Source organism: Oncorhynchus mykiss, chromosome 11, assembly GCF_013265735.2.
Source record: "Oncorhynchus mykiss isolate Arlee chromosome 11, USDA_OmykA_1.1, whole genome shotgun sequence".
Classification (NCBI taxonomy): domain Eukaryota; kingdom Metazoa; phylum Chordata; class Actinopteri; order Salmoniformes; family Salmonidae; genus Oncorhynchus; species Oncorhynchus mykiss.
Window position 1 is genome coordinate 44,358,459 of NC_048575.1, and position 26,746 is coordinate 44,385,204.

General features: G+C 45.0%; 1 long non-coding RNA gene across 4 annotated transcripts in view; it reads right to left on the minus strand.

Annotated features, from left to right (window-relative positions):
• Window positions 1-26,746, minus strand: part of LOC110535727 — a 71,653-nt gene that overhangs the window by 11,188 nt on the left and 33,719 nt on the right. For 2 of the 4 annotated variants that reach the window (XR_002475301.2, XR_002475302.2), the window contains exon 3: window positions 60-152. The exons of the other annotated variants lie outside the window; for them this stretch is intronic. This is a non-coding gene — a long non-coding RNA (uncharacterized LOC110535727). The remainder of the gene's footprint in view (window positions 1-59; window positions 153-26,746) is intronic. 4 annotated transcript variants of the gene reach the window in all.

Sequence of the window (26,746 nt, forward strand, 5' to 3'; positions counted from 1 at the left end):
GGTGAAGCATCTAGCCAACCTCAGAGTGGCTGTGCCATTTCATAATTTGTATAACTCACCATATTAACTAGTAGTTGTGTTCTATGCAGTTGACACCTTATCCGAGCCAGAGCCTCCACCAGAGACAGAGAGGCCGAGGGCGAAAGGGAGGGCTAGAGAGAGTGAGAGACAGAGAGAAAAAAAGAACGAAAGAAAGAGAGAGACAGAGATCAGCGGTAGAGCAATACAGTCTTGTTCCCTGACTCTCTCAGCTGATGTGACTTTTAAAAAAAAAGCCTTTTCAGGCCCAAACAGGATCAAACAACCTGCTGTAGAGTCCGTTTACACCACAACAATGGTCTCCATTCACCCTCCGCCTCAACACAACAGCTTTTTCCACAAGTAATCTTTTTCTGTATTATTAGCTCAAAGGGTGTAGAGAGAGAGTGGGTTGAGTAGGAGGAAGGGGGAGGAAAAGGGAGGGGGGCTGTGTGGAGATATCTTAGACGATAATGGTGTTTCGCAGATTAGATGATATCGGTGAGCAGTGTTTGTTTTGAACTGTCTGCCTCCAGCCACTGAGATCTATACCTAGAGCCGCACTAATTCACACTCAAAAAACACAAGAGAAACTTAGGTTGCCCTTTACACTCGTACAGGTTGAACATTTGGGCATTGATAAATGGCTACATTTGGAATCCATTGGCTGTACAGTAACATGCTACACATGACATCAGAGATTTACAACGCTGTATGGGTTTTGACTGACAGACGTTCTGAACACCTCGCGTGACAAGAAGTTGCCCCCATCCCTCCCGCTAATTGGGCAAATGGTTTGTTGTCTGAGTGAGGGAAATGCTGTAAATTAAGAGGACTCTATGTATTTTGAAAAAGGAGATGTTGAGGACTGTAATAAATACCGCTTCAATGTCATACAAGCAAGCCAAACACCCATGAGTCCAAATGTGCACTTTTTTTATTTTATTCTTACCTTTATTTAACTAGGCAAGTCAGTTAAGAACAAATTCTTATTTTCAATGACGGCCTAGGAGCAGTGGGTTAACTGCCTGTTCAGGGGCAGAACAACAGATTTGTCTTCCGGTTACTAATCCAACGCTCTAACCACTAGGCTACCCTGCCACCCCGCCCTGCCACTTCACATTTCCATATCATAAAAACACAGTGTCAACATTTATGATCACTATCTTTGATGTACAGTTACAAGATGACATGGTGTCATAACCTGGGTAGATCTGAGCTTATGTTTGTCTATTGTGAAGAACATTGATGCGTGACGCATACACCTGAATATACTCGTGACTCCTTTCTATGCTCACCAAAATGATGATCTGTTTCCCTGAATTGCATTGTGAAAGCGCAACACCGTAAGATTGTATGTTATAACTCAGTTAGTCATGTTGGCAATGGAACAGGCTTTCAAATTATGCCCACCTGACCCAGATTGAGATTTGTAATGGACCGTTTTTGGATTGTGTAAACAACAACAGTAAATTGTGTGATGGCGTGGACGCGGTGCTATGTTCCAAACTAAACAATTGCAAGTGTGCTTGCTCTAGTTTCTGTAAAATGCACATGAAATCAACATTGTAATGCTTGGATTCCGTCTTGTGTCAGTTGAACTGTTGTATCCTCCCCTTTGGTCTAATATGTTTCCCATAATCTCCAAACTGTTCCCTTTCAATTGCTACAATGGTTATACATATACTTTTCATATTTCTTCTGTAAGACATTTTTCAATTTAGCCCTGTCGATATAGGCCAATTCACACAAGTGTAGAGGGTTAAAGCCCTCAGATAGCTGAAGCTGCCAATATAAACTGGTGAAGAAATATATATTGAGGACAAGTGAATTAGTGTCTACACAAAGTACTCAAATGAGTGAAAATACCAAAAACCTGAAAAAGTGTGCTTTTAAGTGTACTGTATGTATGGTTACTACATCTCTTTTATGATAGGGTTCCGCTTGGTTTGTTATTGGGGATTATACATTGAGTGTACAACATTTTAGGAGCACCTTCCTAATATTGAGTTGTACCCCGTTTTGCCCTCAGAACAGCCTCAATTCTTTGGGGCATGGACTCTACAAGGTGTCGAAAGCATACCAAAGGGATCCTGGCCCATGTTGACTCCAATGCTTCCCACAGTTGTGTCAAGTTGGCTGGATGTCCTTCTGGTGGTCACCTATTCTTGATACACACAGGAAACTGTTGAGCGTGAAAACCTTTTAACAGGTGACATCAGTGAGGGATCATAGCTTTCACCTGGATTCACCTGGTCAGTCAGTCTATGTCATGGAAAGACAGTGTAGATCTCCTAGTCGTCATATAGACATGCTGGGAGAGATTAGTCCTTGGTTTTCTCTGGCTGTTCAACATGATAGCGAACTACATCAGCACTATAAGCAGTCCACAACAGAAAATCTGATACAAAAATTGCCCTACAAAAGACAGCCAACACCAAACCCTCAGTAGCTCTCGTCAGATGAAAGAATAAGTACATCACATTGCAGAGGGTTGTCAGGAAAGTTAGAGAAACCTCGTTGGACGCATTAGGTGGATCTAAAATCATCTAACAACTTTGACAAGGAACTCGATGTAAAGACAAGGAGCAAACAAAATGGCCGTCCATATCCCATCGCAAACTGTAGTTCAACAAATCATGAATGACAGCCGATAACAGACAGGCACTTTTTCTCTCCTTTTTCTTTCTCATTCTCTCTCTTCCTGAAGTGTGTGTCATAGATGTCAAAATGGTAAGGGGAGTCTTTTTGAACAGGCAGGCAGCCTGCTGGACCACAGAGCGAATAAACATCCATGTGAGGAGAAAGCGATCCGGGCCCTCTCACACTGAGCCTCTCCTGGGTAAAACACTGCTCATACAATTGATAGAAGAGGCCTTTTATTAAGTCCCTGTGGGGCTAGCTCCGGATCAAACACACACACATACGCATACGCACACACACACATATATATAAGAACTCTACACACACGTGCGCTAGCGCACAAACACAGGCATTTTACATCTGCCCAAACTAAGAGTGACTGAGTAAACATCTTCACCCATTCATAGGTGGTGAGGAGAGGATTTTTTAAAATAGAAGAATAGATTAGGTGTCTAAAACAGTTGTGACTGTATGGGTTAGGGTCCGGCTGGTTACCCACAAGGACAAACTTACAACCCTGTCTAAAGCAGATTGTGTGTGTGTGTGTGTGTGTGTGTGTGTGTGTGTGTGTGTGTGTGTGTGTGTGTGTGTGTGTGTGTGTGTGTGTGTGTGTGTGTGTGTGTGTGTGTGTGTGTGTGTGTGAAGGTACACTGTATGTTGGTGTTGTGTCACCGCTGTCCCAGCACTGTGCTTATGACGGCACAATATGGGGAATCTAGGCACAAGAAGAAGAAAAAACTGCAACACCTTTTTCCTTCCCAAGAAACAATTTTAATAAATGTTCATCCCATTGACTGCCTCACTCCAGGCCGGCAGCCCCTCATGTAGAATCTATGGGAATCCTCCTCCTAAATGAGCTCACACGGCTTTGCCTATTCTTCCCCTGTCAGAGACCCCTGCTTTCTCTGGGACACCCCCTTTTCCAGTCCCCCATGTTCCGTCAGACCCCTCTGTCCCCCCCACTCCCTCTCCCAGCTCTTCACTCCCTCTACTCCCTCACTTTCAACTCCAATTTGGGCACAATGAAGTTGTTCTGGCTGACAGTTTGGCCAGGAGAATAGGTGCTGTTTGAGCCTGCTGTGTGGCCCTGGAGTGGGCCCATTCTCCCCCTCGCCGGCTCAGTTACCTAGGGCCTGGCTGCCGGGACACATACAGCCCCATCCCCATGCTCCCACCCTGACCCAAACAATTAGCCTCAAACTACAAGGAGGAAAATAGAGACTCCCCCTCCTACCAAACAACCAGCTCCTACCAAACAACCAAAACACCCTCTAGTCCACCTCACACACCTCACTGCACATTATCCCAAATCCCCAAACGTGTAGTGTGTGTGTGTGTGAGCGCGTGCGCACAGCCAGGTCGATCAAGATAGACTGCGAAATGTAACGTCCATCCAGGTAAGCAGAAAGTTGGGAGATGAATCAGGGGCAATGGTGAGCGCTATTACTTACCATCAAGTAGGCTTGGGTTTTGCTAGGGCGTTGTGGGATGGGGATGGAGGATTGGCATAAACCGCAAGCTCCAGCTCTAAGGGTCGTATCTTCAATGTTAGGCACTTGTTTAACTTTTTTGTTGTTGTAACTATGGCTGTCAAGGTTAACGTGTTAATCGGCATACGTTTCTTTGCCGCTTTTAATCGTGTCTCCATTACTTCACCACACGGAACCTTTCAAGCGCACGTTTCCATGAGAACACAACACGGAACAAAAACGTATGCCCAGTATTACTGGAGCTATGTTTTTATTCTTTCTGCCGCGGATTCATGCACATGTCGTGGGCTGTTTTAAACTACTCGCAATCCACTATTTTGGTTTAATAACAAACAACATTGTTTAGCTAGCTAGTCATGTTACCTTACTAGCTAGCAACCTGATAACTTGACCACCGACTAGGTTATGCACACATTTGGATGGTACAGGAAGAACAGAATAGGAATAGGCTACTCAGAAATGCCTCAAAGGTAGGATGCATATGCAAGAGTGGGGTATGAATCATTGTGTGCTTGAGAGGATGCATATGAGAGCGGGAGTAAGTGGGCAGGTTCGTTTTGCATGGCCCGGTTCCCATATGGGTGGAGATTTCACATATGGACCAATGAAATGGCCTAAACTGTGCAAAACCCGGGGCAAAACGAACTTGCCAGGTGATAGTGTGTGGGAGGGAGGGAGAGTGTGTAGACCTATGTGTGTAAAGTTATCTGAACAGTACAGACGGTCACACTGTTTTCATAACATTGTTGGACAAGTTTAAAAGCTCCTTGTTCTTTGTATCCATAGAGCTGGTTATTTTTTCCTATAGCCACAGTCATTTAGAATGCCGGAAGCTTTAAACAGTACTTAAGCACATAAAGTGTGTGTGTGTGTGTGTGTGTGTGTGTATGTGTTTGTGTGTGTGTGTTTGTGTGTGTGTGTGTGTGTGTTTAACTATTCTTGTGTGAACCAGAAGTCCCCACAAGAATAGTAAACAACAACAAAAACATTGACCAATGGGGACATTTTGTTGGTCCCCACAAGGTCAAATGCTATTTTTAGGGGGTTTAGGGTTAAGGTTAGAATTAGTGTTAGGGAGAGCGAGAGAAAAAGAGAGAAAGTGTATGTGTGTGTGCTGTGCGCAAGTGTTAAAGTTCAAGAAAATTGATACGAGGGAGTAGGCCTACTTAAACATTGATAAGAGGGAGTAGGCCTACTTAAACATTGATAAGAGGGAGTAGGTCTACTTAAACATTGATAAGAGGGAGTAGGCCTACTTAAACATTGATAAGAGGGAGTAGGCCTACTTAAACATTGATAAGAGGGAGTAGGCCTACTTAAACATTGATAAGAGGGAGTAGGCCTACTTAAACATTGGGAGCATCAATTGTTTATGGTGAAAATGCTATTAAAACATTCCAATGTAGAGCAATGTATGTTTCCGTCCCTTACAATCAACGCATAGTATACTGTAACGCATATTTCAACGGAATAAGCTTTCTTGGGGCCAAATTTGAGCAAATAAAAACAATTAACTAATGCCATTAACCCATTAATCCTTTTAACCATATCCCAAACCTTAAAGGGAAGATTAATCCATTTTGATCACATGATGCAGAACTAGTCATTTTTTAATTTACCTTTATTTAAGTAGGCAAGTCAGTTAAGAACAAATTCTTATTTTCAATGACAGCCTAGGAACAGTGGGTTAACTGTCTGTTCAGGGGCAGAATGACAGATTTGTATCTTGTCAGCTCGGGGATTTGAACTTGCAACTTTCCAGTTACTAGTCCAATGCTCTAACCACTAGTCCAATGCTCTAACCAACACTCTAACCACTAGGCTACCCTGCCGCCATACTGGCTCTATTTCTGCCTGCTTGAATGGCAATAGCTCAGATACACATGAAATCATCAAAAATACCCAGGAATGGATAGAACATTGCTCAGAGATGCACAAAAAAATGGGTGAATCTTTCCTTGAACCATTTGGAAGTAATGCCTAAACTTAACGTTGGAATTTTGAAGTTTATGGAGAAACGTTGGATTCTGCAGTGAGACTGTGAGAGCTTGTGTGTGTGCGTGCGTGCGTGCGCGTGTGTGTGTGTGTGTGCGCGCACGCGTGTGTGTGTGTGTGTGTGTGTGCGGGCGAGTGTGAGTAACAAACTAATCTGACTGTAACTTTTCATTGTGTATCAGTTATTTCTGTGTCTGACCGCAGCTTGCCGGATTTTCAGTTATCTGTTTGTTTGTGAACATATGTGTCAGACATGATTCTGTTTTGTTGAGAGAGGTATAGAGACAAAGCCTCCAGCTCTCTTTTCAGCCCTGTGAGAAGGCTTATGTCGCTTTTACTGAGCATCATGCAGGATACACCAAAATATGCACCTCTGGACACAAATAGAAACACATACAGTACACCCACACAAAACAACACACACACACACACACTGCAAAGTGCACGTGAGAAAGTGTCTGGGAGAGGTCCTGATGGGGAGGGCACCATATGTCCAGGCGTTGTATATCACCCTGCCAGCCCCCCAGCGCTCCGCCGGACCACCATAACTTAGTTTGTCTTCCGCACAAAGTTTGGGACAAGCTTGGCTGGGCTCATTAGGAGGCCTTTCTCTGGAGCCAATGAAGCACGACAGACCTCCAACAAAGGAGCTAATCACAGGGGCTCCCTGCCTCTCTCTACCCCTCTCTCTCTCCCCCTCTCTCGCTCTCTCTCTCTCTCTCTCTCTCTCGCTTTTTCCTCCGACTGGACCTAGACTTACTCAATATTTTCCCCGACCACCTCCCACATCAGGCCTCTGCAATCTGACTGGCTAGCAGAGCAGCTAGCGGAGAGGCTAGCTTAGAGAGTAATTTGCTATGACCAGTTAGTTATCTATGTTTATGTATTGTAAAACAAAGGTCAAATTATTGTATGTGTTCAGATAAAGGCATGCATTAGATATAGACACATAAAAAAAAAACAGCTTGGGCACACAATGTACAGGACAATTTACATATGTCAATGTCTTACAATCACACATATAAATACAGGCTACTAATAATGAAAATAAATAGTTATATTCCATTATTTTATTGTTTTATGATTTAACATCTGATGTGTGTAGACCTATACTGCAGGTGTGTATAAATGAGTGAGGATGTACGGAAGAAGGTGTTCACACCAATGATTGTGTGTTTTGAGCTTGTGTTATCACCTGATAGACAGTGTACTGTCTCTGTTTAGGCTCTTGAGAGAGAGAGAGAGAGAGAGAGAGAGAGAGAGAGAGAGAGAGAGAGAGAATGAGAAGGCAACAGAGGGGAAGGGAGCTAGGTATGTGCATGTGGTGTGAATCTGCCCACCTAAGTGTGTGAGGATGTGTGTGATGGGGATGTTGTGCACAGACAATGAAGAGCCCGAGGCAGCTGAATACTAGCAATGACCTTGAACCTCAGAATTCTCTATTCCCATGGCTGCAGGGACAGTGTGTGTGTGTGTGCATGTGTGTGTGTGTGAGATACAGTACATTATAAAGTATCTCAGAATAAACATGATAGGCAGATAAAAGTTAAATAAATCAAGGGGAACCAGTGAAGAATGTCTACGGACAGAGCTACTCTGCCCTCACATCTTAGCTTCCCGTTCAGAAAGTTCACTACAGCACATCAGAAGGAGACTGCTGATTGGTGAGTGGGACTATTTGTTCGCCAGTGGTTGACTGGAGCGAGAGTTTGCCTAGGCTTGCTCCACAGCGTGTATCCTGCTGTGTAACAGGCTAGAGCAGAGCTGAACATGGACACAGCCAGGATAAAGGGGCTGTAGCTGGGGGGGATGGGGTTGAGGATCCCAGCTGGGAGATCGGGGAGAGCGCCAGGGCCCAGCAGGAGGTGGTAAAGGCCATGTCAGTGGGACCTGCACAGCCACAAATGTCACCAGCATGGCCACCTTCAAGTGGACCTATCAGTGTGAGGCCCTAAGACAATCAGGGATGTAATGAGCCAAAGGATGCTAATGATTCACATGGAGACATACCCTCAGTGTTAGTTACAGCTATATGACCAAAATTATTGTTCAGACTACAAGAAGCTAATGGACATTAACTAACAGAGCAACAGAGAGCACATTTTGCAGATACAGTAAGAAGCCAATTAGAAACATTATGACTGAACACATGCAAGTAGGTTGTTCTCCAAAGCTAAAGGCTTTTCTAAAAGGGTTTCTGTCACTGAACTATATTCAGCTGGCTGATCCCATACAGGGAGTCTCCAGTCACACATAATCATTAATACACACCAAACCCCCACTCCTGCTTCCACTTGATGAAATATTGAACATTTCAAGTTTCAAGTGCAGACACTGACAAAGCATTTAGTATTTAGTATTTTATTAGGATCCCCATTAACCACAGCCAAAGCTGCAGCTACTCTTCCTCCGGTCCACACAAACAAACAAAAAACATGACATAATACATACAATTAGTAGACATTTACAGCTGAAGGACATAACTACATGGAATGACATAATACATAACATTAAACAGGTACAGAACTACATACAGCACATTTCAAATAAGAATACACACGTTCATATTCTTATGCCTTAGCAAACCATGAAACATGTACTCGGAATAACGGCTACACTGCGGTCATCCATTTTGTTACAGTTGCTTACTGTTGCAGGTCCTGATCCTAATCTCTCAGAACCAGTTGTTCTGTAAACACTAGCGAGAATCTCACAACATTAGGAACCACCCGTGTCCTTTGTTCTCCCGTTTGACGTCAATACTATTCATAATAATAATGTGATTATGTGATTACAATGAATAATGATTACAATTAATTACAATTAATAATGTGATTACAATGAAAATGTAACAATTCCTTCTGCCACACTCAAACACAGACACACATGCACACCTGCATGGGTGCGCACACACCTGCACACACGTGCACAAACGCACACACACACACTATGGTCGTACTGCCTTAAGATGGTTGGAGCAAAACATGGAGTGCTTAGAAAATGATGGCTAAATGCTGGGTTGTGGTGGAGATGTGAGGCAAGTAAACAACACTAATGCAAACAACACAAATATAGTGTAAATAGTTGCAGAAATGCTCTTATACGCTATAGGAGAGAAGCAGAGTATGATTCGGGGGTGACAATGAGGGAGATTCAATACATTATAGATCGCTGTAAGGAAACAGAGGCACAAATGAAGAATACATTTGATCATTTTCTAGCTCAAGGGCTATATATAAAAACCTCTTGTCTGGGGATCCAGAGGCGGCTCTCCTAGTGAACAGGGACTTTAATGCAGGGAAACTTAAATCAGTTTTACCTAATTTCTACCAGCATGTTAAATGTGCAACCAGAGGGAAAAGAACTTGAGACAACCTTTACTCCACACACAGAGATGCGTACAAAGCTCTCCCTTGCCCTCCATTTGGCGAATCTGACCACAATTCTATCCTCCTGATTCCTGCTTACAAGCAAAAATTAAAGCAGGAAGCACCAGTGACTCTGTCAATAAAAAGAAGTGCAGATAAAGCAGATGCTAAGCTACAGAACTGTTTTGCTAGCACAGACTGGAATAGGATCTGGGATTCTTCCGATGGCATTGAGGAGTACACCACATCAGTCACTGGCTTTATCAATAAGTGCATCGATGATGTCGTCCCCATAGTGACTGTACGTACATACCCCAACCAGAAGCCATGGATTACATGCAACATACACAACATAAGCTTATAAGAAATCGCGCCATGGTCTCCGACGAACCATCAAACAGGCAAAGCATCAATACAGGACCAAGATCGAATCGTACTACACCGGCTCTGACGCCGGATGTGGCAGGGCTTGCAAACTGTTACAGACTACAAAGGAAAGCACAGCTGAGAGCTTCCCAATAACACAAGCCTACCAGATGAGCTAAATTACTTCTATGCTCGCTTCGAGGCAAGTAACACTGAAAAATGCATGAGAGCATCAGCTGTTCCGGACGACTCTGTGATCACATTCTCCGCAGTCAATGTGAGTAAGACCTTTAAACAGGTCAACATTCAGAAGGCCGCAGGGCCAGAAGGATTACCAGAACGTGTACTCCAAGCACGTGCTGACCAACTGGCAAGTGTCTTCACTGACATTTTCAACCTCTCCCTGAAAGAGTCTGTAATACCAACATGTTTCAAGTGCCATAGGCCCTGTGCCCAAGAACACTAAGGTAACCTGCCTAAATGACTACCGACCCGTAGCACTCACGTCTGTAGCCAAGTGCTTTGAAAGGCTGGTCATGGCTTATATCAACACCATTATCCCAGAAACCCAAGACCAACTCCAGTTTGCATACCGCCCCACCAGATCCACAGATGATGCAATCTCTATTGCACTCCACACTGCCCTTTCACACCTGGACAAAAATAACACCTATGTGAGAATGCTATTCATTGACTACAGCCCAGTGTTCAACACCATAGTGCCTTCAAAGCTCATCACTAAGCTAAGGACCTTGGGACTAAACACCTCCCTCTGCAACTGGATCCTGGACTTCCTGACGGCCGCAAGGGAAGGTAACAACACATCTGCCACGTTGATCCTCAACACAGGGCCCCTCAGCAGTGGGTGCTCAGTCCCCTCCTGTACTCCCTGTTCACTGATGACTGCACGGCCAGGCACGACTCCAACACCATCATTAAGTTTGCCGATGACACAACAGTGGTAAGCCTGATCACCAACAACGACGAGACACCATATAGGAAGGAGGTCAGAGACCTGGCCGTATGGTGCCAGGACAACAACTTCTCCCTCAACGTGATCAAGACTAAGGAAATTATTATGGATTACAGGAAAAGAAGGACCGAGCACACCCCTATTCTCATCGACGGTGTGTAGTGGAGCAGGTTGAGAGCTTCAAGTTCCTTGGTGTCCACATCACCAACAAACTAACATGGTCAAAGCACACCAAGACAGTCGTGAAGAGGGCATGACAAAACCTATTCCCCCTCAGGAGACTGAAAATATTTGGCATGGGTCCTCAGATCCTCAAAAGGTTCTACAGCTGCACCATCGAGAGCATCCTGACCGGTTGCATCACTGCCTGGTATGGCAACTGCTCGGCCACCGACCGCAAGGCACTACAGTGGGTAGTGTGTACAGCCCAGTACATCGCTGGGGCCAGGCTTCCCGTCATCCAGGACCTCTATATCACGCAGTGTCAGAGGAAGATCCTAAAAATGTTCCAGCCACCCTAGTCATAGACTGTTCTCTCTGCTACCACACGGCAAGCGGTACCGGAGCGCCAAGTCTAGGTCCAAGAGGCTTCTAAACAACTTCTACCCCCCAGCCATAAGACTATTTGCATTGCCGCCCACCCTCCTCTTTTACGCTGCTGCTACTCTCTGTTATTATCTATGCATAAGTCACTTTAAAAACTCTACCTACACTACCTGTCAAAAGTTTGGGATCACTTAGAAATGTCCTTGTTTTTGAAAGAAAAACATCCCGGAGTCGCCTCTTCACTGTTAACATTGAGACTGGTGTTTTGTGGGTTCTATTTAATGAAGCTGCCAGTTGAGGACTTGTGAGGCATCTGTTTCTCAAACTAGACACTGTAATGTACTTGTCCTCTTGCTCAGTTGTGCACCGGGGCCTCCCACTCCTCTTTCTATTCTAGTTAGGGCCAGTATGCGCTGTTCTGTGAAGGGAGTAGTACACAGCGTTGCACGAGATCGTCAGTTTCTTGGCAATTTCTCGAATGGAATAGCGGCTTAATTCCTCAGAACAAGAATAGACTGATCAGTTTCAGAAGAAAGTCCTTTGATTCTGGCCATTTTGAGCCTGTAATCGAACCCACAAATGCCGATGCTCCAGATGCTCAACTAGTCTGAAGACAGACAGTTTTATTGCTTCTTTAATCAGCTGTGCTAACATAATTGCAAAAGGTTTTCTAATGATCAATTAGCCTTTTAAAATTATACACTTGGATTAGCTAACACAACGTGCCATTGGAACACAGGAGTGATGGTTGCTGATAATGGGCCTGTGTACGCCTACATAGATATTCCATAAAAATCTGCTGTTTCCAGCTACAATAGTAATTTACAACATTAACAATGTCGACACTGTATTTATGATCAATTTGATGTTATTTTAATGGACAAAAAAAATGTGCTTTTCTTTCAAAAACAAGGAAATGTCTAAGTGACCCCAAACTTTTGAACTGTAGTGTACATGTATATATTACCTCGACTAACTGGGGCCCCCGCACATTAACTCTGTACCGGTACCCTCTGTTACGGTGCGTGAATGAGGACCCAAAAGCGAATTAACTTAAACAGAGCTTCTTTAATTACCAAACATAGGTAGGCTCAGACGGACCGGCAGATTCCGACAGGACAAGACAAGGTTACAGCAAACATGACGACAGTCTGGTTCAGGCATGAAACACAACAAACAAGAATCCGACAAGGACAGGAACAAAAACAGAGAGAGATATAGGGGACTAATCAGAGGGAAAAAGGGAACAGGTGGGAAAAGGGGTGACGAGGTGGTTAGGAGGAGACAAGGCACAGCTGGGGGAAAGAGGGGGTGGAAAGGTAACCTAACAACGACCAGCAGAGGGAGACAGGGTGAAGGGAAAGGACAGAGACAAGACACAACATGACAGTACATGACAGTACCCCCCCACTCTCCGAGCGCCTCCTGGCGTACTCGAGGAGGAAACCTGGCGGCAACGGAGGAAATCCTCGATCAGCGCACGGTCCAGCACGTCCCGAGAGGGAACCCAACTCCTCTCCTCAGGACCGTACCCCTCCCAATCTACGAGGTACTGGTGACCACGGCCCCGAGGACGCATGTCCAAAATTCTACGGACCCTGTAGATGGGTGCGCCCTCGACAAGGATGGGGGGGGGGGGGGGGGAAGACGAGCGGGGGCGCGAAGGACGGGCTTGATGCAGGAGACATGGAAGACCGGGTGGACGCGACGAAGGTATCGCGGAAGAAGAAGTCGAACTGCGACAGGATTAATGACTCGAGAAATACGGAACGGACCAATGAACCGCGGGGTCAACTTGCGAGAAGCCGTCTTAAGGGGAAGGTTCTGAGTGGAGAGCCAAACTCTGACCGCGACAATATCTAGGACTCTTAGTTCTACGCTTATTAGCAGCCCTCACAGTCTGCGTCCTATAACGGCAAAGTGCAGACCTGACCCTCTTCCAGGTGCGCTCGCAACGTTGGACAAAAGCCTGAGCGGAGGGGACGCTGGACTCGGCGAACTGAGATGAGAACAGCGGAGGCTGGTACCCGAGGCTACTCTGAAAAGGAGATAGCCCGGTCGCAGACGAAGGAAGCGAGTTGTGGGCGTATTCTGCCCAGGGGAGCTGTTCTGACCAAGACGCAGGGTTACGAAAAGAAAGACTGCGTAAGATGCGACCAATAGTCTGATTGGCCCGTTCTGCTTGACCGTTAGACTGGGGGTGAAAGCCGGAAGAGAGACTGACGGAAGCCCCAATCAAACGGCAAAACTCCCTCCAAAATTGAGACGTGAATTGCGGACCTCTGTCCGAAACGACGTCTGACGGAAGGCCATGAATTCTGAAAACATTCTCGATGATGATTTGTGCCGTCTCTTTAGCAGAAGGAAGCTTAGCAAGGGGAATGAAATGAGCCGCCTTAGAGAACCTATCGACAACCGTAAGAATAACAGTCTTCCCCGCTGACGAAGGCAGTCCGGTGACAAAATCTAAGGCGATGTGAGACCACGGTCGAGAAGGAATAGGAAGCGGCCTGAGACGGCCGGCAGGAGGAGAGTTACCGGACTTAGTCTGCGCGCAGACCGAACAAGCAGCCACGAAACGACGCGTGTCATGCTCCCGGGTGGGCCACCAAAAACGCTGGCGAATGGAAGCAAGCGTACCCCGAACGCCAGGGTGGCCGGCTAACTTGGCAGAGTGAGCCCACTGAAGAACGGCCAGACGAGTAGGAACGGGAACGAAAAGAAGGTTCCTAGGACAAGCGCGCGGCGACGGAGTGTGAGTGAGCGCTTGTTTTACCTGCCTCTCAATTCCCCAGACAGTCAACCCGACAACACGCCCCTCAGGGAGAATCCCCTCGGGGTCAGTGGAGGCTACTGAAGAACTGAAGAGACGAGACAAAGCATCAGGCTTGGTGTTCTTAGAGCCCGGACGATAAGAAATCACGAACTCGAAACGAGCGAAAAACAGCGCCCAACGCGCCTGACGCGCATTAAGTCGTTTGGCAGAACGGATGTACTCAAGGTTCCTATGGTCAGTCCAAACGACAAAAGGAACGGTCGCCCCCTCCAACCACTGTCGCCATTCGCCTAGGGCTAACCGGATGGCGAGCAGTTCGCGGTTACCCACATCATAGTTACGTTCCGACGGCGACAGGCGATGAGAAAAATACGCGCATGGGTGGACCTTGTCGTCAGAGAGGGAGCGCTGAGAAAGAATGGCTCCCACGCCCACCTCTGACGCGTCAACCTCGACAACGAACTGTCTAGAGACGTCAGGTGTAACAAGGATAGGAGCGGATGTAAAACGATTCTTGAGGAGATCAAAAGCTCCCTGGGCGGAAACGGACCACTTAAAGCACGTCTTGACAGAAGTAAGGGCTGTGAGAGGAGCTGCCACCTGACCGAAATTACGGATGAAACGACGATAGAAGTTCGCGAAGCCGAGAAAGCGCTGCAGCTCGACGCGTGACTTAGGGACGGGCCAATCAATGACAGCTTGGACCTTAGCGGGATCCATCTTAATGCCTTCAGCGGAAATAACAGAACCGAGAAATGTGACGGAGGAGGCATGAAAAGTGCACTTCTCAGCCTTCACAAAAAGACAATTCTCTAAAAGGCGCTGGAGGACACGTCGAACGTGCTGAACATGAATCTGGAGTGACGGTGAAAAAATCAGGATATCGTCAAGGTAAACGAAAACAAAGATGTTCAGCATGTCTCTCAGGACATCATTGACTAATGCCTGAAAGACAGCTGGAGCGTTAGCGAGGCCGAAAGGAAGAACCCGGTATTCAAAGTGCCCTAACGGAGTGTTAAACGCCGTCTTCCACTCGTCCCCCTCCCTGATGCGCACGAGATGGTAAGCGTTACGAAGGTCCAACTTAGTGAAAAACCTGGCTCCCTGCAGGATCTCGAAGGCTGAAGACATAAGAGGAAGCGGATAACGATTCTTCACTGTTATGTCATTCAGCCCTCGATAATCTATGCAGGGGCGCAGAGACCCGTCCTTCTTCTTGACAAAAAAAAACCCCGCTCCGGCGGGAGAGGAGGAGGGGACTATGGTACCGGCGTCAAGAGCTACAGACAAATAATCTTCGAGAGCCTTACGTTCGGGAGCCGACAGAGAGTATAGTCTACCCCGGGGGGGGGTGGTTCCCGGAAGGAGATCAATACTACAATCATACGACCGGTGTGGAGGAAGAGAGGTGGCCCTGGACCGACTGAACACCGTGCGCAGATCGTGATATTCCTCCGGCACCCCTGTCAAATCACCAGGCTCCTCCTGTGAAGAAGAGACAGAGGAAACAGGAGGGATAGCAGACATTAAACATTTCACATGACAAGAGACGTTCCAGGAGAGGATAGAATTACTAGACCAATTAATGGAAGGATTATGACAAACTAGCCAGGGATGGCCCAAAACAACAGGTGTAAAAGGTGAACGAAAAATTAAAAAAGAAATGGTTTCACTATGATTACCAGAAACAGTGAGGGTTAAAGGTAGCGTCTCACGCTGAATCCTGGGGAGAGGACTACCATCCAGGGCGAACAAGGCCGTGGGCTCCTTTAACTGTCTGAGAGGAATGTCATGTTCCCGAGCCCAGGTCTCGTCCATAAAACAGCCCTCCGCCCCAGAGTCTATTAAGGCACTGCAGGAAGCTGACGAACCGGTCCAGCGTAGATGGACCGACAAGGTAGTGCAGGATCTTGAAGGAGAGACAGGAGTAGTAGCGCTCACCAGTAGCCCTCCGCTTACTGACGAGCTCTGGCCTTTTACTGGACATGAAGTGACAAAATGACCAGCGGAACCGCAATAGAGACAGAGGCGGTTGGTGATTCTCCGTTCCCTCTCCTTAGTCGAGATGCGGATACCTCCCAGCTGCATGGGCTCAGCACCCGAGCCGGCAGAGGAAGATGGTAGTGATGCGGAGAGGGGGGCGACGGAGAGCGCGAGCTCCTTTCCACGAGCTCGGTGACGAAGATCAACCCGTCGCTCAATGCGAATAGCGAGTTCAATCAAGGAATCCACGCTGGAAGGAACCTCCCGGGAGAGAATCTCATCCTTTACCTCTGCGCGGAGACCCTCCAGAAGACGAGCGAGCAAGGCCGGCTCGTTCCAGCCACTGGAGACAGCAAGAGTGCGAAACTCAATAGAGTAGTCTGTTATGGATCGATTGCCTTGACATAGGGAAGACAGGGCCCTGGAAGCCTCCTCCCCAAAAACAGATCGATCAAAAACCCGTATCATCTCCTCCTTAAAGTCCTGATACTGGTTAGTACACTCAGCCCTTGCCTCCCAGATTGCCGTGCCCCACTCACGAGCCCGTCCAATAAGGAGAGATATGACGTAGGCGACACGAGCAGTGCTCCTGGAGTAAGTGTTGGGCTGGAGAGAAAACACAATATCACACTGGGTGAGGAACGAGCGGCATTCAGTGGGCTCCCCAGAGTAACACGGCGGGTTATTGATTCTGGGCTCCGGAGATTCGAAAGCCCTGGAAGTGGCCGGTGGATCGAGGCGGAGATGGTGAACCTGTTCTGTGAGGTTGGAGACTTGGGTGGCCAGGGTCTCAACGGCATGTCGAGCAGCAGACACTTCCTGCTCGTGTCTGCCTAGCATCGCTCCCTGGAACCCGACGGCTGAGTGGAGAGGATCCGAAGTCGCTGGGTCCATTCTTGGTCGGATTCTTCTGTTACGGTGCGTGAATGAGGACCCAAAAGCGAATTAACTTAAACAGAGCTTCTTTAATTACCAAACATAGGTAGGCTCAGACGGACCGGCAGATTCCGACAGGACAAGACAAGGTTACAGCAAACATGACGACAGTCTGGTTCAGGCATGAAACACAACAAACAAGAATCCGACAAGGACAGGAACAAAAACAGAGAGAGATATAGGGGACTAATCAGAGGGAAAAAGGGAACAGGTGGGAAAAGGGGTGACGAGGTGGTTAGGAGGAGACAAGGCACAGCTGGGGGAAAGAGGGGGTGGAAAGGTAACCTAACAACGACCAGCAGAGGGAGACAGGGTGAAGGGAAAGGACAGAGACAAGACACAACATGACAGTACATGACACCCTCTGTATATAGCCTCGCTATTGTTATTTTACTGCTGCTCTTTAATTATTTGTTGATTTTATTTCTTATTTTTCTTAAAACTGCATTGCTGGTTAACGGCTTGTAAGTAAGCATTTCACCTGTTGTATTCGGCTCATGTGAGACATGCAATTGAATTTGATTTGATTCTAGGAATCTGTAAGTTCATAGGGAGTTCAAGTGCACTGATGGAACAATTGCTACAGTATATACTGTACAGATATATATTTCTTGAATTATTCCGTTTCTGATTGGCTTGAAGGGCATTCTAGAGAGCATAATTCAATGGCTATAGTGTATTCTTACATGTCCTATGTTTGAGCTGCTTCTGAAAGCAACAGTCTTGTTGAATTAGATTTTCATAATAGCAAGCTAGGACTGATAGTTTGGGTGGCTAAACTAGCAAGTCTGTTTGTTTGGTTACCAAGGCAACTAACTACTGTAGCTATCTATTTAATCTGCTAGCTTCTTCAGTGGATGTTGAACACATTTCTACCTGCAAATGAAGACATTTCTAGCAGCAGATGTGTTAAATTATAGCCATGGTATAAAAGGGATAATCAACTCGGGGCTCTATGCGTTCTAAGGGAAATAATGCAACTCCGTGGAAGGTCAGTTCCAATCCGCTAACACGCCGTGGAACACACCTTCCATGTCGTTCATTATTTTCCATAGAAAGCATAGCCCCTCGTTGATTATCCCTTACATAATTTGAGTTTTTTTCATAATCTTCTATAGAAGGCACACACATGCAAATGCACGCGCACACACATGCACCCACATTTAAATTAGTCCCTCTCTGTGCTGCATATGGGCATATCAGAGACCTGGAGCCATAGCAACCCAGCCTCCTGCCCTTGAACAGGAGGCCATCGCTCTCACTGTATTAATTGTATTTTCTCTCTTTCTTCTTTCTTCCTTTCTTTTGTCTCATTGAACTTCTAAAAAAAACACTTAGATCACAGAGTTCCTTTCGTGAAAGTCTATATGTTATACTGATTGCCAACATCCTCTCAAATCCTCCAGACAGACATGATTTGTGCCTGTGTTGGAGCTGAAATGCCCCTTGCCTTTCTGGGTACAGATTGCTACCATTACCGGGGGCCATTTCTCTGCATGGCGGGCAAAAAAAAGAAAAACATGAAAGAAGACAGAGGAATTTCTCCAAACTCTGTATGAATCGCTGATGGGACTTGAATGACAATTTTGTATGCAATTGTCATTGTCACTCAGAGACATTGTCAGGCCGGATTCTCATCTCCTTAAACCACAGACATTCTTTAGAAGTGTCAGAATACAGTTGGAATCCAGGGAAATCAGCCATCTTCGCTTTTCCCCTTTCCTTTGCATAGTTCTGGAGAGCAAGTGAGGGTTTACTAAATAGATTATGGTTGTGTTATTTATTTTGTTCATATGGGTAAGCCTCAACCATATGGACAAACTAATAATAAGTATAAAACATAAGTATAAAAGTTTAAAAAAATACATGTCATCTGTTTAATCTGCCAACATTTGTTTGCATGCTCATGCAGCGTTCACACACGCACGTACATGCATGTATGCACACAGGCACGCACACGTACACACACACACACGCACTGCCAAACCATTTGTTGTAGAGGAACATGACTCATATTTCCGGGAATGTGGAATGAATGAATGAATGAAGGAAAATGCATATGCAACACTATGTCCTCCTTCACATTAAAGAATCAAATCTGATCTTTTGTGGCCATTGGGCATTGAGGGTGGGAAAGTGGCCATGCGGAAGCATTGGTTTAAGGTGTGAAAAAGATGGTGCCCAAGTGAAGTCGGATGGTGTGCTGTCCCCTAATTGATTGCCTAGGCTAACAAGAGCGTAATGTATTCTATTATGCTCATCATTCGTCCATGTTCATTAAGGCAAGAAACAACATGATCTTTTTTGTTTTGCCCCTTTCTCTCCCCACTCCCCCCCCACCCCCTCACTCTCTCTTTCTGCCTCTTTCTCTCTTAGTGGTTGGGGGATATGACAGGTAAGGCATCCTCTACCGCCAAAAATGGCACAGCCAGGATAACAATGGGAGGATGAGAGGAAGAAAAGAGAAAAGGAGGAAATAAGAAAGTGGGGCAAAGAGGGTGAGAGGAGGTAGCCTAGCGGTTAAGAGCGATGAGCCAGTAACCGAAAGGTCGCTGGTTCGTAATCCCAGAGCCGACTAGATGAAAATCTGTAGTTGTACCCCTGAGCAAGGCACCTAACCCTAATAATGTGGAATGTCAGAATAATAGTAGAGAGAATGATTTATTTAAGATTTCATTCATCACATTCCCAATGGGTCAGAAGTTTACATACACTCAATTAGTATTTGCTAGCATTGCTTTTAAATTGTTTAACTTGGGTCAAACGTTTCAGGTAGCCTTCCAAAAGAGTCCCACAATAAGTTGGGTGAATTTTGGCCCATTCCTCCTGACAGAGCTGGTGTAACTGAGTCAGGTTTGTAGGCTTCCTTGCACGCACACGGTTTTTCAGTTCTGCCCTCAAATTTTCTATGGGATTGAGGTCAGGGATTTGTGATGGCCACTCCATTACCTTGACTTTGTTGTCATTAAGCCATTTTGCCACAACTTTGGAAGTATGCTTGGGGTCATTGTCCATTTGGAAGACCCATTTGCGACCAAGCTTTGACTTCCTGACTGATGTCTTGAGATGTTGCTTCAATATATCCACATAATTTTCCTCCCTCATGATGCTGTCTATTTTGTGAAGTGCACCTGTCCCTCCTGCAGCAAAGCACCCCCACAACATGATGCTGTCACCCCGTGTTCACGGTTGGGATGGTGTACTTCGGCTTGCAAGAATCCCCCTTTTTTCTCCAAACATAACGATGGTATTTATGGCCAAACAGATCCATTTTTTTTTCATCAGACCAGAGGACATTTCTCCAAAAAGTACGATCTTTGTCCGCATGTGCAGTTGCAAACCGTAATCTGGCTTTTTTATGGAGGTTTTGGAGCAGTTGCTTCTTCCTTGTTGAGCGGCCTTTCAGGTTATGTCGATATAGGACTCGTTTTACTGTGGCTATAGATACTTTTGTACCTGTTTCCTCCAGCATCTCCACAAGGTCCTTTGCTGTTGTTCTGGGATTGATTTGCCCTTTTCGTACCAAAGTACGCTCATCTCTAAGAGACAGAACGCGTCTCCTTCCTGAGCGGTATGACAGCTGCGGTGTCCCATGGTGTTTATACTTGCGTACTATTGTTGCAGGCGTTTGGAAAATGCTCCCAAGGATGAACCAGACTTGTGGAGGTCTCCAATTTTTTTTCTGAGGTCTTGGCTAATTTCTTTTGATTTTCCCATGATGAAGAGGCACTGACGTTGAAGGTAGGCCTTGAAATACATCCACAGGTACACCTCCAATTGACTCAAATGATGTCAATTAGCCTACCAGAAGCTTCTAAAGCCATGACATAATTTTCTGGAATTTTCCAAGCTGTTTAAAGGCACAGTCAACTTAGTGTATGTAAACTTCTGACCCACTGGAATTGTGATACAGTGAATTATAAGTGAAATAATCTGTCTGTAAACAATTGTTGGAAAAATTCCTTGTGTCATGCACAAAGAAGATGTCCTAACTGACTTGCCAAAACTATAGTTTGTTAACAAGAAATTTGTGGAGTGGTTGAAAAACCTGTTTTAATGACTCCAAACTAAGTGTACGTGGACTTCCGACTTCAACTTTATAAGAGAACGAGAGGAAGCTAGAGAGTGAGAGAGAGGGAAAGGATGATGCCTCTACCCCCCCCCCCCCCCACTCCCTGTTCCTGTCAGCTTCCTAGTCTCTCCATCTACCCCAACCACCCCTCCTCTCTCCCTACTATCTTTGCCCCTCTTGCCACTGGTTCTCTCCCTAATGAGAGCTGGCGGGACAATGGTGCCATTGTTGAAAGTGTTTGGAACCCTGCGCTGAGAACAATCGCTGTTTACCCAAGCAGTGGCACAGCCCCAAACCCTGTCCTCTGATTAAGTCTGCGCCCTCCACTATGCAAGCTGCTATAAAGGGCCATTGAGCCAACCACTAGGACCCTTCATCTCCTCCTCTCCTCTCTTTCCATCCCCTTGTTCCCATCTTTCTCCCGATATCATCACTCTTTCCTCCATCTTGGTTTGTTTCTCATTCGCTCGGGTCTCATCCTCGTCCCCATTTCTGATGTGAACAGCATTCCCTCTCTGATTTGCACATGGTTCATCGAGGTCAGCAAGGTTCATCAATGTCCACGCATTAACCACACTCATGAAATTGTAGAGGAAGAATGAGAGAGAGGTAGATAGAGAGATACAGGGAGGAAAAAAGAGGGAGTGCAAAAGAGAGAACAATAGAAAAAAACTTATGTCGAAATTTGGAAAACAAATATGGCTAAAAGAGAGTTAGTGGATATGAAAAATCCTCTCTTTCAGAATGACCTTGATAATCTAGGGAAAAGCTAATTTCTTTAATACAGATTAAACATTGCGGGCATGTAGAGGCTATACAACCACATGCAAAAAGGCTTTCCAAGCACTCTCGAATCATAATAAAATGTACATGATTGAAGGGAGTGTTATCCAACCTATGCTTGTGAGGAGACACAGTGAATCAGTGGATTCCGAGCCTTTTGCTCTGACACATCGCTGGATCGCGGTGCCTCACTACAGACCATGATACCTGCGCCATGCAAAGCAGCATCATGAATATGTGTAATTAGGTGGGACTGGTGTAATTTTTCTGGGTTATGGGATGTGACATTTGTGGGGCAGGAGCATACATCAGCGAAAGCACACATGGATAATCCATTTCTCCACATTACAGCGTTTTACAGGGCTGTCGCAATACGCAATTACACATTCATAGACTCTTAGAAAAAAAGGGTTCCAAAAGGGTTCTTCGGCTGTCCTCATAGAAGAACCCTTTTTAAAGCCCCGGTAGAACCCTTTTTGGTTCCAGATAGAACCCTTTTGGGTTCCTCTGTGGAAAGGGTTTTACATGGAACCCAAAAGGGTTCTACCTGGAACAAAAAGGGTTTAACCTGGAACCCAAAATGATTCTTCAAAGGGTTCTCTTATGGGGACAGCCAAATAACCATTTTAGGTTCTAGATAGCACCTTATTGTACACTCATAGACACTGGAATGATGGCTGTCACAACACATGCACATTTCAAATGAGTGTGGCAGTTGACATTAAAATACTAATACTGCATGATTTTCTATAATTGTATTTCATATTAAAATATTGTGTCACTAACTCCAGCCTAACAATATTGACGGATCATTTAAAATATATACAAATAGTGTGTTGTTGAAAAAACAACAGTATTTGTTTCTTTTCACACCAAGAATACTAAAAAAAGATGCACCTCGTAAATGAAAGGGACACGTACACTAGACATGAGGATTGTCAGAAGCACCCAATTACTCAATGCAAATAGGGGGGACTGGGAAAGAAAATCAACAAAACCTCAATGAATATAGTAAGAGTCCACAGTGGCAGAAAGAGACAAAGACTGCCATCAGAAGGCAACACAGAAGCTAGAAATCCTACATGAGAAGCGTTATTGAATATAATAATAGAGCATAAGCATGTCTGAAAGAACACATGTGATGAGTGACATTAGTGATCAGGTTATGTTTTAAATCAGTTTACAGATAGGACACCGCTGATGAGAAAATGCACTCTAAACTGCTCATTGCTCTAACACACACTCATGGACACATACGCACAGAGAGACTCACACAGACAGACACACAGAGGTCTTTGTGGTCGAGTATGAAGATGAGAGGCTGTGATAATGATGGAACAGTGAGATATCATTAGTTAATGGCCAGGGCCCATGGGTCAGCTACCTGTAGCTGAAATATAGAAAGATAGCATTCTGATTGGTCGTGTCATAAGGGGACTATTCTCCTTAATGAGGGTGGAATGTGCTCCACATGATACCATAACAGGTTCGTTTTGTGATATCATTGGCTGTAGGTGTAGAATTCCAATTGGAAAACACACTTGAAATGATTATTGAAAATAATAATGTTGATAACTTGATAACTTCAAACAGAAAATCCATAAATAACAAAATAATCATGTGGAATAGCATCAGACTGAAGCAAGTACACCTGCACTTTCACGTCCAGAAACAGTTTTAGAAATATAAGTGTGCAAGGGAACACGTGCATGCATGCATACACATACATACACACTCAATGAACACCAAAAACACAACCAGTTACTCTTTGTACGTACACACATACACACAAACCGCCACTCCGGCGCTTCAGAGAGAGCCAATTTACAAACACTAGTATACTGTACTCGCCACCGCCTCCACACCTCTCATCGCCTCTCTCCTTTCCTCGCAGTGCCCCCTTCCCCCACTCACATCCTCGGTGCTGCCACACACACCCAAGGGGAGGACACACCGCTCATGGCACACAGGAAATTAACTTGACATTTGATTCAGAAACACAAAATACATATTTCGAGTAAGGAAAAAACAAAGTGTACCCAGGCAGAGATAGGGTCTAGTAGGCTATAAACCAAGGCCCCCTCACCAAAGCCCGGAAACGCATTCGCGGGGAATTCAGTGATCTGCAATCCAGATGCCACGGGTGCCCACAGAAAAGGACCTTCATTTTTGCCAGTCCTCGTCTGGAGACATTGCCTGTCTTTCCCCATCTCCGTTTTATATCAGTTCCGTCAGTTTTGATATCTAATCCATTATCTTCTGTGTTTATGTATCGTGATGGGCAGTTTAGAGAGATAATAGACATCGGTGGAGAACTTGGTGATGTGTATGCTTACACTCATAATTAAGCCCCACCCCTTTGACACACTCTTAGTAAATATTTAAATTAGATTAAATGAAGGATTTATTCGTAGAAATGCAACCTATTCGGTTTTTACTGTGGATGTCATATAGCTTCCAGCGCATTGGTTTTGTTTGGACACACCTACTCATTCCAGGGTTTTTCTTTATTTTTACTATTTATTATTTCCTACATTGTGGAATAATAGAGGAGACATCAAAAGTATGAAATAACATGTGGAATCATGTAGTAACCAAAAAAGTGTTCTTCAAAGTAGCCACCCTTTGCCTTGATGACAGCTTTGCATTCTTTTAACCAGCTTCATGAGATAGTCACCTGGAATGCATTTCAATTACCAGGTGTGCCTTCTTGAAAGTTAAGGTGGGGTTGGTATACAGAAGGAAGCCCTATTTGGTAAAAGACAAGTCCATATTATGCCAAGAACAGCTCAAATAAGCAAAGAGAGACTCTATCATTACAGTCTATCATTACTTATCCTCTGCTGTAGAGGATAAAGCATGGAGGAGGAGGTGTGATGGTGTGGGGGTGCTTTGCTGGTGACACTGTCAGTGATTTATTTAGAATTCAAGGCACACTTAATCAGCATGTCTACCACAGCATTTTGCAGCGATGCGCCATCCCGTCTGGTTTGCGCTTAGTGGGACTTTCATTTGTTTTTCAACAGGACAGTGATCCAAAACAGACCTCCAGGCTACGTAAGGACTATTTTACCAATAAGGATAGTGATGGAGTGCTGCATCAGATGATCTGGTCTCCACAATCACCTGACTGCAACCCAATTGAGATGGTTTGGGATGAGTTGCACCGCAGAGTGAAGGAAAAGCAGCCAACAAGTGCTCAGCATATAGGGAACCCCTTCAAGACTGTTGGAAAAGCATTTCAGTTGAAGCTGGTTGAGAGAATGCCAAGAGTGTGCAAAGCTGTCATGAAGGCAAACAGTGGCTACTTTGAAGAATCTCAAATCTCAAATATATTTTGATGTGTTTAACACTTTTTTGGTTACTATATGATTCCATGTCTTATTTCATAGTTTTAATGACATTCTACAATGCAGAAAATAGTAAAAATAAAGAAAAACCCTTGAAAAACCCTCTGTCCAAACTTTTGACTGGTACTGTATATTCATAAACATGCTTAGTTAACAGACCCAAACATGCTCACGCACACACATGCAAGATCTTCCATAATTTTTGATTGGATTAATGCTTTAGCCAAAATTTCTCAGTCACTTCAGCATGGCACCCAACAAACATGAGCAATACCTCTGTAGTACACCCACTAGGCCACAATTAATTCATCTTTATTAACTGTTGCCAGACATACACATGCACACCCACACACACACCAAGACGACGGCCTAGCCATTGTCTGTCTCAGTCCCGCCTCTATTAAACATGCAGGAATGTTAACATCATTATGCATTATTGTAAGTGTCTGTCTATGCCTTCCCCCTCTTCTCTCACTCGCCATATTGTGGCTGAAGAGTAGTCCAGTGTGTGTGTGTGTGTGTGTGTGTGTGTGTGTGTGTGTGTGTGTGTGTGTGTGTGTGTGTGTGTGTGTGTGTGTGTGTGTGTGTGTGTGTGTGTGTGTGTGTGTGTGTGTGTGTGTGCGTGCGGTGCGTGCGTGTGAGATAATAAAGTAATTATTCCAGTGTTCTTTTATATGCTACTGCACACAAATCACTGATCATTGTTTAAATATGGGCAGCTCAGAGCACTATGTAGACATATACACACACACACACACACAGTCTATGCCTTTTTCACAGTTATACAGACTAAGCTATATTAAACTACAAAATACTGTTCAAAATTAAAGTAGTCAAAGTTATCTTAAATGTGTGAATTATATTGGAATTAAGTTGAAGGTTGAGTACACCATCCCTGGTTAGATGTACACTGAATAGCATACCTGTAATCTGCCAGCAAGCTATCTCCCGTTTGAAAACACTGAGCAGTCGAAAAGCAAATTGTATTTCAAATTTTCGCTGTAAAAATGTTATTGAAAATGTTTTTACACATACAACCTGCATGACCAGAGTACAATTTCCTCATCCCAAGTACATATAATACATTACAAACAAATCTCAATGTGCATGGTGTACACTGATTTGAATATCCAGGAATATAATGTGAATATGTGATTTGTGAAAAGGGCTAAGGGCAAGAAAAGGGCGGGGGTGGTTGTCAATCCCTAATCCCCCTCGCTTGGGCTTAATGAACGTACTCAGGAAAATGTCACATTTTTGATAAGGTTGAAGTGTCGGCTGGTTTTTAGTGAGCGGATGGGGGGTAAGGGGGAGACTTTCATTAGCTGTGGTGTTAGTAATATATGTTTTGCATTTCTCTGATGCTGTACCGGGCCATAGCAGCGTTGCATCAGCCAACACACAAAGTACTGCCCTGCCCTCCCTAACCTGGTCTCTTCCATTAAAA